This window comes from Schistosoma mansoni (genome assembly GCF_000237925.1).
Source record: "Schistosoma mansoni, WGS project CABG00000000 data, chromosome 5 unplaced supercontig 0198, strain Puerto Rico, whole genome shotgun sequence".
In the NCBI taxonomy this organism is placed as follows: Eukaryota; Metazoa; Platyhelminthes; class Trematoda; order Strigeidida; family Schistosomatidae; genus Schistosoma; species Schistosoma mansoni.
Window position 1 is genome coordinate 410509 of NW_017386019.1, and position 10700 is coordinate 421208.

Below are 10700 nucleotides of genomic sequence, written 5' to 3' on the forward strand. Positions count from 1 at the left end.
TTTCGCCTGGCAATCTGGTCCAAGCTTTTTCAAGGACCATATTGCCAGGCGAAACGTTGAATTGACTTCAAATACATTCGCTGAGATTTTACAAATATATTATTCCTATTTAATGTCCTACATTAATAATGTTTATTTCAAAACAGCAGTCCTCTTGATCGTGTGTTATTTGAACATCTTGAGTTACTAATATGACTAAGACATTCGTCTATCATACAATTTACGGTTGCAATTTATTCATTTGATTACTCACTATTTGACTATTATCATGCTTTCAGTGTCTTAACAATATATTGAATTATGTCCATGAAAAATACAATGTGAACGCCAAAGCATACTATCCGAAATTCTAGCTTATTTCACTAAATGTTTGATAGGTGTAAGTGAGAATGATTTTACCTGAAATTTCTAGCCCTTGTAGATGGCATATTTGTGTACTCAAAACACTTGATGACAACGTTAAAATTGAAAATTACATCATTCCGAACCTCACTTGATAAGTCACTACTTAACCAATCTGTAGTTGTAAATCATATTGAGAATACACATAACCTAAAATCCTTATTATCAAACAATTTCTTAGTTTTGAAAGTTTATTCTACTGAAGTATCTCAAATTTATTTATTTCTATGATACATATTTTGTTACAGCTGATAAAAATGTGGAAATATTTATTCGTAATTTTGTGTACTGTTGTTTGAGTATTAATATTATGGTCTATTTCATGTCTTGGATAAGTTACATCAGTGAATCGGAACATTCTATGCGTAATTAATACATTATTAAAAGCTGATTAAACCAAGAGACTCAAGCGAATAAAAATTACCAAAAATATAATATATAACAGCTACTTTTTTACCAAAATTCTTAGATGAGTAAAAGTAATACTTTTCTTTTCCCTGTGCTGTAACTATGAATTTTATTTCATCTACGCCTACGTAAACATGATGATAATTCATTTCATCAAGGAAAGGAATTTCCATTCAAATATTCCCTTGTTAGTATACTTCGAGTTTATATCAACCAAATTTAAAATTCATATGATCCAAGTAACAGAATAATTAATTGGTTTTCTCAGTTTAAACTATTCACGTATGACCAGACAAAATAATGTATTCATAGAAATTACCCAAGGTTTATTACATTACATAATCATGCTACCTAAAACTCAACATTCAAATTCAGGCTGGTGAAAATAAAAATTATCTGATATTTTAATTATTTTCAATCCAGTTTCGAAATTAGTTTATTTGGGAAAACCCGGTTATGTGGGGCATTTTCTTCTTCATGACCGGAGTATAACAGAAGTTCTCCTGAAGACAGTCGTTGTTGTCCAACCTGCGTCCAATGCGTTTCACTGATTCCAAGCACCTCCAGGTTGTATTTTCTCATTTCTGCAGCAATTTGGAAGACTCTTCCGGTCTCCCACATTGTCCGGACATTCCATGTACCTATAAGAATTGTTGCTCTGGTTGTAAGAAGGTGCATCGGCCTCATGACTTCCGAATGAACTCGGCTTTCATCATGAGACGTCATAATTATTCCTTCTACTCCCAGGGCAGAGTTTAAATGGTTTGAATGATTTTTTCTGGTTAGCGTTTTTTTAGCGAGTTGATTTTCTACGGGATGGGGTCGCTAACCCCATGCCCAACCCTCCTCCTTTACCCGGGCTTGGGACCGGCAGCAACCCCCAGAGGAGCTACAGGCGGAGTTAATTCAACTATTAAATTACTATAATATCCACAAAATCCTCTCCGATTATAATCACTAATAATTGTAACTATGTAAATAAGGTAATTGATCCAAATACAGAATATCGTTTCCAGATTATGAAAATTATCCATTAATTGTGGATCTGTTTTCACTAACAAACTGAATAATCAGTATTTATTTTGAACACCGTTTACTTTTTATTCATCGAAATTACCTGAGAAGTATCACGGTTAAGGTTAGATAACATTAGTAATATTCACCTTCTGTCATGTTTGCTTATCTTAGAGTATCAATGGACTATAAACCGATCAATGATATGCCATCATTAAAAACCGGGAAGCACTAGAAGGCTGTTGCGATCTAGTATATGACTCCTCAGCATTGCACATCTACTACCTCACACGAGGGAATCGAACTCATGGCCTTTCATCTCGCGTGTAAACGCTTAACCCCTAGACGACGAAACTGGTATTCAACTGTGCTAATATCTAACTTTAATCAATCCATCATTAATTGTCTACAGTGAGTAGCTGCCTAGTATTTGGGCCCCATTCCCACGTGCAGTGTCACAGATGCACTCTGTTGAGGAGTTCCATACTAGGACGAAACGGTCATCCATATCTTCAGTGATGGTCTAACATTGGTCAACCTATGATTACAATCAAACTCAACAATATCCACATCTCTATACTGACAACTATCTCAGTGTAGTTGCGAAAGCGAAATGAATATGAATTTATCGACCACTCAAACGTTAGTCAGTCTTAATAATCATATTTTTCTGAGAAATAAAAACTCAACAATTTCATTTGTAGATGTTTGGATCTTCCCGTAGTTGATGATAGTTACCATAATTGATCAGTTAATTTTTTGGTAAGTGTGAATCTTGAGCAGATTGCCTCGGTACTACTGTAGTGTGGTCTACTTATATCCATATAAGTAGTATATGGTGATGGTCAGACATAGAATGTATTTTGGCAGAAGACCGATAAGCAAAGAACTGAAATGAAGCGCAATTGGTGGGAAAATGCATGAACAATGAAATTAGAGAAGATGGATTGATATTTACAGAAGGAACAGTGAAGATTGAGATAATTGGTTGCTTTTGTGCAAATTAACTGTTTGCTGTATGATTATCAGAATTTAGTGAGATAGTCTGTAAATCATGATTAAGTGCATTCGATTGTCCCCAACCGGTGTTTTGTTCACTACACTACCATTTAATCACAAGGATTTTTAAGCCAAGGTGAGTAATGGCATCCCAGACACGCGTCCCTCTAGATTTGGGATTTGTCAGCTGGGCTTACTTGCGAAATCCAACTGATGAATTCAAAATTTGATGAATTGCACGCCTTGAATTCCATTAACAAACATTATTTGGCAATATTATATGGAGTTCTAGTGAGAAGCAGTAACCAGTGGAGTTCAACCAAGTCTGTTGGGAGATATCAACTCACTGGAGACATTGGTGAAATGGTTGCTCAACTTCGTGGATTGGTTGATGTTAGACATTAACACCGTTGGATGCCAGCTCAGTGGTCTATCGGTTAATTGGTCTTGCCTCGAGACTGATAGGTCCTGGGTTCGAATTTCGTGAGGTGGGATCGTGAATGCGCACTGCTGAGGAGTCCCAAAATAGGACGAAACGGCTGTCCAGTGCTTTCAGATTGTCCATGGCGGTTTAGCTTCAATTGACTCATGATTTCAACTATATAAATAAAAAATTATTTATTTTTGTTTAAAATCTAACACATTATGTTTTATCAGTGTTGTTTACAGTATAAATTAATGTCTAGGTTGCATTCTTGCCTACACACCGTTTTCGTCATCATAATTTAGTTCAACAAAACATGATACATTGTGTATGTGAACATTTTTATCTGAGGAATACAATTATGTGTGAATTTGTAAGTAGTATTTGTGTATGTATGTGTGACTATCTGTGTAATTGTTTAACATGAACTTGGTAGTATGTTGATGTTTAAATTACAATTCAATGAACATCTATCGGTAGTTACATTTGCCAAGTGTACATAGGATTTCTTATTATTTAGTTTTGTTTATTCATACTACTCTCACTACATTTTATATTGTACATATTTGTTTATGAAACTCCGCCTGTAGTTCATCTACGGTTACTACCGGTCCCAAGCCCGAGTAAAGGAGGAGAGTTGGGCATAGGGTCAGCATCTGCATCTCAAGGAAATCAACCTTGGTAAAAAAAAATTCGCCAACCGGAATAAACATATTAAACCATTTAAACTCTTCTCTCCGAGTTGAAAGAGGAATTATGACGCCTCATGATAAAAGCCCAGATTCTTCTTAAGTCAAAAGGCCGATTCCCCTTTTAACAACTAGAGCAACGATAAATATATGTACGTGAAATGTTCGGACAATGTAGGATACCAGTAGGAACAGTCAAATAGTTACGGAAATGAGGAGATACAAGTTCGCGGTGCTCGTAATAAGTGAAACCCATTGGACACAAGCTGGACAGAAAAAGATAGGTTCGTGAGAGATGCTTCTGTACTCCGGTCACGAAGAGGAAAATGCTCTATACACTCAGGGAGTTGCTCTGATGCTGTCCGAAGAAGCACGAAATGTACTTATAGGATGGGAATCTCATGGATCCAGGATCGTCAACGAAGGAGGAAATCACAAAGTATGTTATCCAATGTCATGCACCCACTAATGATAGCTACAACAATAAAGAACAGTTCTGCTTGAGGTTGCAATCAATCATAGCGAAGTGCCGAGGAAAGGACCTGATCATCCTGAAGGGATATCTGATCTCCAAATTCAGAACGGACAACAACGGTTATGAAGATATCATGGGATGACATGGACTGATTAGGAGAAAAGGACGAGAATGGAGAGAGATTTGCAAATATATGTGCATTCAACGAATTGGTTATGGGGGGCACAATATTCCTACACAAACGCATACACAATGCTTAATGGTTCTCACCGGACTACACCACGAAGAACCAAATAGATCATATTTACACCAGTAAAAAATTCAGAAGGACAATGGAAGACGTGAAAACCAGGAGAAGAGCTGATATAGCTTCAGATCACCGCCTGATTGTGGTCAGGATGAAACTGAAGCTAAAGAAACATTGAACAACTGGACAAATAGCATTACAAAGGTTCAATGGTCTTCCTTAGAGATACTAACAAACTCAATCGATTTGAGATAGCTCTCAACAACATGTTCCAAGCGCTACAAGATCTACTCACATAACAGGGAACTACGATGGAGGACAATTGGAAAGAGATCAAAGAGGCACTAATTTGAACCTGTCAGAAGGTTCTGGACCTTAAGAAGCATCATCATAAGGAATGGATCTCTACTGAAACCCTGGGTAGGATTCGTGAAAGCAAGAAGAACAGGAGGACAGCAATTAACAGCAGCCTAACAAGAACAGGGAGAATCAGGGCACAAACTGGATACACAAAAGCAAACAAGCGAGTGGACATGAGCATTAGAACTGACAAGTAGAAATATGTGGAAGAGCTAGCGACGATAACAGGGAATGCTGCAACAGGAGGAAATATGAAAAAAACTATACGACACAACGAAGAAACTGACAGGGAAATATAGTGAACCAGAGAGACCAGTCAAGGAGAAAGAAGACAAAACAATCACTGAAATTCAAGAGCAGAAGAACAGGTGGGTAGAACACTTTGAGGAACTCTTAAGTAGACCACCTCCACTGAATCCGCTGAATGTTGAAGCAGCACCTACAGGCCTTCTTATATCTGTCACTCCACCAACGATCGAAGAAGTCAGGATGGCCATCAGATAAATCAAGAGTGGGAAAGCGGCAAAACCTGACAATATACCAGCTAAAATACTGAAGCCAGACATATAAGTAACTGCAAACATGCTTCACCTACTATTCAGGAAGATTTGGGAGGAGGAACAAGTGCCGACAAACTGGAAAGAAGGATATCTCATCACGATACCAAAGAAAGTATATCTGAGCAAATATGAGAACCACGGAGGAATCACACTACTATCGTTACATGGAAAAGTTTTCAACAGAATGTTGCTAAACCGGATGAAAAATTCAGTAGACGCCCAACTTCAAGATCAGTTGACTGGATTCCGTAAGGATTGGTCGTGCACAGACCAAATCATGACACCACGGATCATTGTTGAACAATCAATTGAGTGTAACTCGTCACTACATATCAACCTAATTAACTATGAGAAGGCGTTTGACAGTGTGGATAGAACTTTGTGGAAACTTCTTCGAAACTATAGAGTGAGTAACTGAGAAAATCACCAACATCATCCGGAATTCATACGATGGACTACAGTGCAAAAGCTTGCATGGAAGACAGCTGACAGATGTATTCCCTGTAAGGACCGGAGTCAGATAAGGCTGCTTATTCTACTCCTTCCTCTTTCTTCTGGTTGTCGACTGGGTTATGAAGACCGCCACGTCTGACGGGAAGCACAAAATAAAATGGACGGGTTGGATGCAACCAGACGATTCGGACTTCGCAGATGACCTAGCTCTTCTATCCCATACACACGAATAAATGCACATGAAGACAACAAATGTATCAGCAGCCTCTGCATTATTAGGCATCAACGTACACAAAGGAAAAGCACAATCCTCAAATACAACACAAAGAACACCAACCCAGTCACACTCGATGGAGAAGCTGTGAAACATGTTGAATCTTCGCGTACCTGGGAAGCATCGTCGATGAACGAGGAGGATCTCATGTCGACGTAAAGGCGAGGATTTGCAAAGCAAGGACAGCATTGCTACAGTTGAAGAGCATATGGAACTCAAAACAAATGTCAACCAATATCAAAGTGAGAATCTTCAATACGAACGTCAAGTCAGTCCTACTGTATGGAGGTGAAACTTGGAGGACTACTACAACCATCGTCAAAATAGTAAAGGTATTTATAAACAATTGTTTACTCAAGGTACTGAATGTCTGTTAGTCAGATACCATCAACAACAGCCTACTGTGGAAGAGAACAAACCAGCTTCCAGTTGAAGAGGAAACTAGGAAAAGACGTTGGAAGTGGATAGGACATATATTACGGTAATCACCAAAGTGTATCACGAGGCAAGCTCTAACTTAGAATCCCGAATGGAAACGGAAAAGAGGAAGGACAAAGAACACATTAATCCGGGAAATAGAAGCAGATATGAAAAATATGAATGTTAACTGGAAATAACTGGAAAGGATTGCCCAGGACAGGGTTGGATGGAGAATACTGGTGTGCGGCCTACGCTCCTCCATGAGGGGTAACAGGTGTAAGTAAGTAAGTAAGTAATAGGCGTAACTATTTATCTATGAATCAAGTAGCCTTATGGTCCAAATAAATTCCATTTTCAACCTGCACTTTTTATTTTCGAACTTCACAACATCTTTTTCAATCAGTCAATCATACGGAATATAGAACCTGACACAGATATTAACGGTTCAAGACACCACCACGCCATATCACCACAGAGAACAATAAAAATATTATAAGTAGTAATCAAAAAGATAAGGTTTAGGAATTAGGAGCAGAATATATTGATTTTTAGAATAAAGAAATTTTAAGACGATTAAGAAACTTAGGATCTAAGAGCAAACAAAGAGTGAATGTACTTGTTCTATTGTGAACAGTCATGTGACATGTCACCTATAACCTCTAACTACCAGTTACGAAATAGCATGAACTCGAACTTGATAATCTGAACCTACCGACATGGCTTAATTCAACTATCGATTGATGTCATGTCTTGGTTTAGTCCCTCAAAGTTTTCCTCTAATCTATTCCTACTTTACCTACCTATACAAATCAAGATAACTGATGATGCTTGGATATACCACAACAAATATCTTAAGCAACTTGATTGATGAAGATTCACAACTGATATGTTATTATTGTCAAATATCTTAGGCTTAATTTCAACATTGTTCACTTGATGGTCCAGCATATATGAGCAACTCTTTAAAGGTATTTTCGACTAAATATCAGTAGCTGGTCTAATTTTTGAAAAATATAAACGTGTTATGAATACGTCATCCATGTAACAATCCGGATTACAGTCAACAATAAAAATATTATTATGATTATGATTATTATTATGCAAACAGGATGTATCTACGGTGCTTGTCTGTTACATGTCCACTTCACATATTATCAACTTTGAATGTGCATATTAAGTAAAGGTGTATGGTTCAAAACACGTCATTATGTTTTTTAGAACATATACAAAACATAATAAACAAACCAATTCATATTTTCATAGTTGAAATCATGAGTCAATTGAAGCTAGACCACCATAGAAAACCTGGAAGCACTGAACAGCCATTTCCTCCTATTGTGGGACTCATAAGCAGTGCGCATCCACGATCCCGCCTCGCGAGATTCCAACCCAGGACCTACCAGTCTCGTGCCAGCTCACTAGTGACTGACTTCAAGAGATGTTTCCTGGAGTTCTAATGGGAAGCAGTAACCAGTGGAGTTCAAACCACGTCTGTTGTGAGAAATCAACTCACTGAAGACAATTGCTAAACGGTTGCTCAGACTTCGTGGATCAGTTGAAGTCAGACATTAACACTATTGGATGCCATCTCAATGGTCTAGTGGTTAGGCCCTCACGCGCGAGACTGATAGGTCCTGGGTTGGAATCTCGCGAGGCAGGATCGTGGATGAGCATTGCTGACGAGTCCCATAATAGGACGAAATGGCCGTCCAGTGCTTCCAGGTTTTCCATGGTGATCTAACTTCAATTGACTCATGATTTCAACTATGAAAATACTGAAATCTCCACAAAACCCCTTCCAATTCATATTTATTATTATTAATCTAACCTTTAATGACTGATAAGATTAAATTCATTTGTCAATATATTTGAAACAAAAGTTACTAGGCCAGTATCTAAGTATGAATTATTAACACTGGGATACAAGTTCTCTTCCCCCCCTTGCTGACATGACTTACAATGTTTAAAACACACAGCCTAGAGTTGCTATCAATATGAAGTATAGGATGTATATAAGATATATAATCTGTGATGACATCATTTTAGAGAATAGTGTAGTGCCGTGCTTCGTTAATCGATCACCTCAATAACCGTTATAATACCAATCTTAGTGGTACATAAAATCAGAAGGCAAAGAGAAGCGGCAACTACAGTTTATTGACAAATGACTCAGGCCAGAAGCTTACAAGCACATGAGCTAATATCAGCGAGTAGTCAGCGAATGAGCAAGCAATTACATACGCAATTTATAGTCAAATTGAATAAAGGCACAGCAAAACAAAACAAAGGCTGATCAATAAGATTTGCGTGCATACATATGTGGGGGCGAAGTATGAGTCATCGAATGATACTTAAGCGATCAACATTTTGGCTAGTGTCATGTGCTCTAGTGGTCATAACAGTACAAAGATATATGCAACTTGTTATTAACCAAATGACGATGTCTGTTAAGTAAGTTAATAAAAAGGGTTAACCAAAATTGATCATACTCAAAATCGATTGTAGGATAGTTGCTATAATAGAATTGGTTATTGAGTGAATCCATGCTATAATATTCATAAATCTTGTAAACATAGAATTATCAGAAGGGGTTTGGTTGAGATTTTAGCAATTTTATAGAGTTGAGATCATGAGTCAATTGAAGCTAGACCACCATCGAAAACCTGGAAACACTGGACGACCGTTTCGTCCTATTATGGGACTCCTCAGTAACAGTGCGCACCCACGATCCCGCCTCACGAGATTCCAACCCAGGACCTACCAGTCTTCATTGAACAGTCAATGAGAATATGTAAAGCTATGAATTATACAAGTTTAAACAATGATAATATCATATTGAACTAAAATGATTATATAATTTCTTTGAAGGTTAAAATAAATGCTTAATAAAGTATATCTTTTGTATTATTCTTGACTATCAAAACTTAAAGGACAAAACAATACTTTTATTCATATAGGAAATTTCCAATACTGCCAGTACCAAGTTTAGTATGAGTCCTATAATAAAGCGAAAGACCCCTCCAGTGCTCCTAGGTTCCCAATGATTGTCTCAGTCAGTCGTAACGTAGGATCTGATAATGGTGGCACTTTTAAGTAATGATACGATTCAGATCATCGTGTATATATTTAGGTTTTCTTTACCTGTGTATCTAAAACAATACCATTGTTTCATAATTTGTTAAATTTAAAGGTCAAATATGCTTTATCTTTAATATGAACATCACACTAAACTTGGTACTGGCAGTACTGGGAATTTCCTATATGAATAAAAGTATTGTTTTGTTCCTTTTGTTTTGATGGTCAAAAATAATACAAAAGATGTACTTTATTAAACATTTATTACATGATGATCTGAATCGTATCATTACTTAAAAGTATCACCGTTATCAGGTCCTACGTTGCGACTGATTGAGACTATCATTGGAAACCTAGGAGTGCTGGGGGAGGGGTCCTTCGCCTTATTATAGGACTTCTTGACAGTGTACACACAGGAACTGAATGCAGAACCTTCGGTCTTGCTAGTGAACGCTTAATCTTTAGACTACTAAGTTGGGATTTAACTGTTAATGTTTAACTTTATTCATTTCACATTTATTGGTCAAAATAGTTTGAAAGTGAAAGAAACATCTCATTTTATTGATTTAAAAGACAACTCATCTCTGATGTTTGTTACATCATTCATTCACTACAAACTTTAAATGAGATTTCGGTATGATGGAGTAAATTGATACACTAATAATGAACAGACTAAATTGAACAACAAGAGTATGACTATGCCTCTTCCCTGTACGTTATCTCTTACTAAGCCGCATGAATTTTAGATTATGCTAATCCTATACATGAGAAGTAATTTCAGTAGACATCGCTTTATCCTACAAGGCTATTACTCCATGTTATTGTCCTCTAATTTCTATATTCTAACTAATACTAATACTGACAAGAAATAGCTTAAGATGTAGATCGCTATGTAAAACT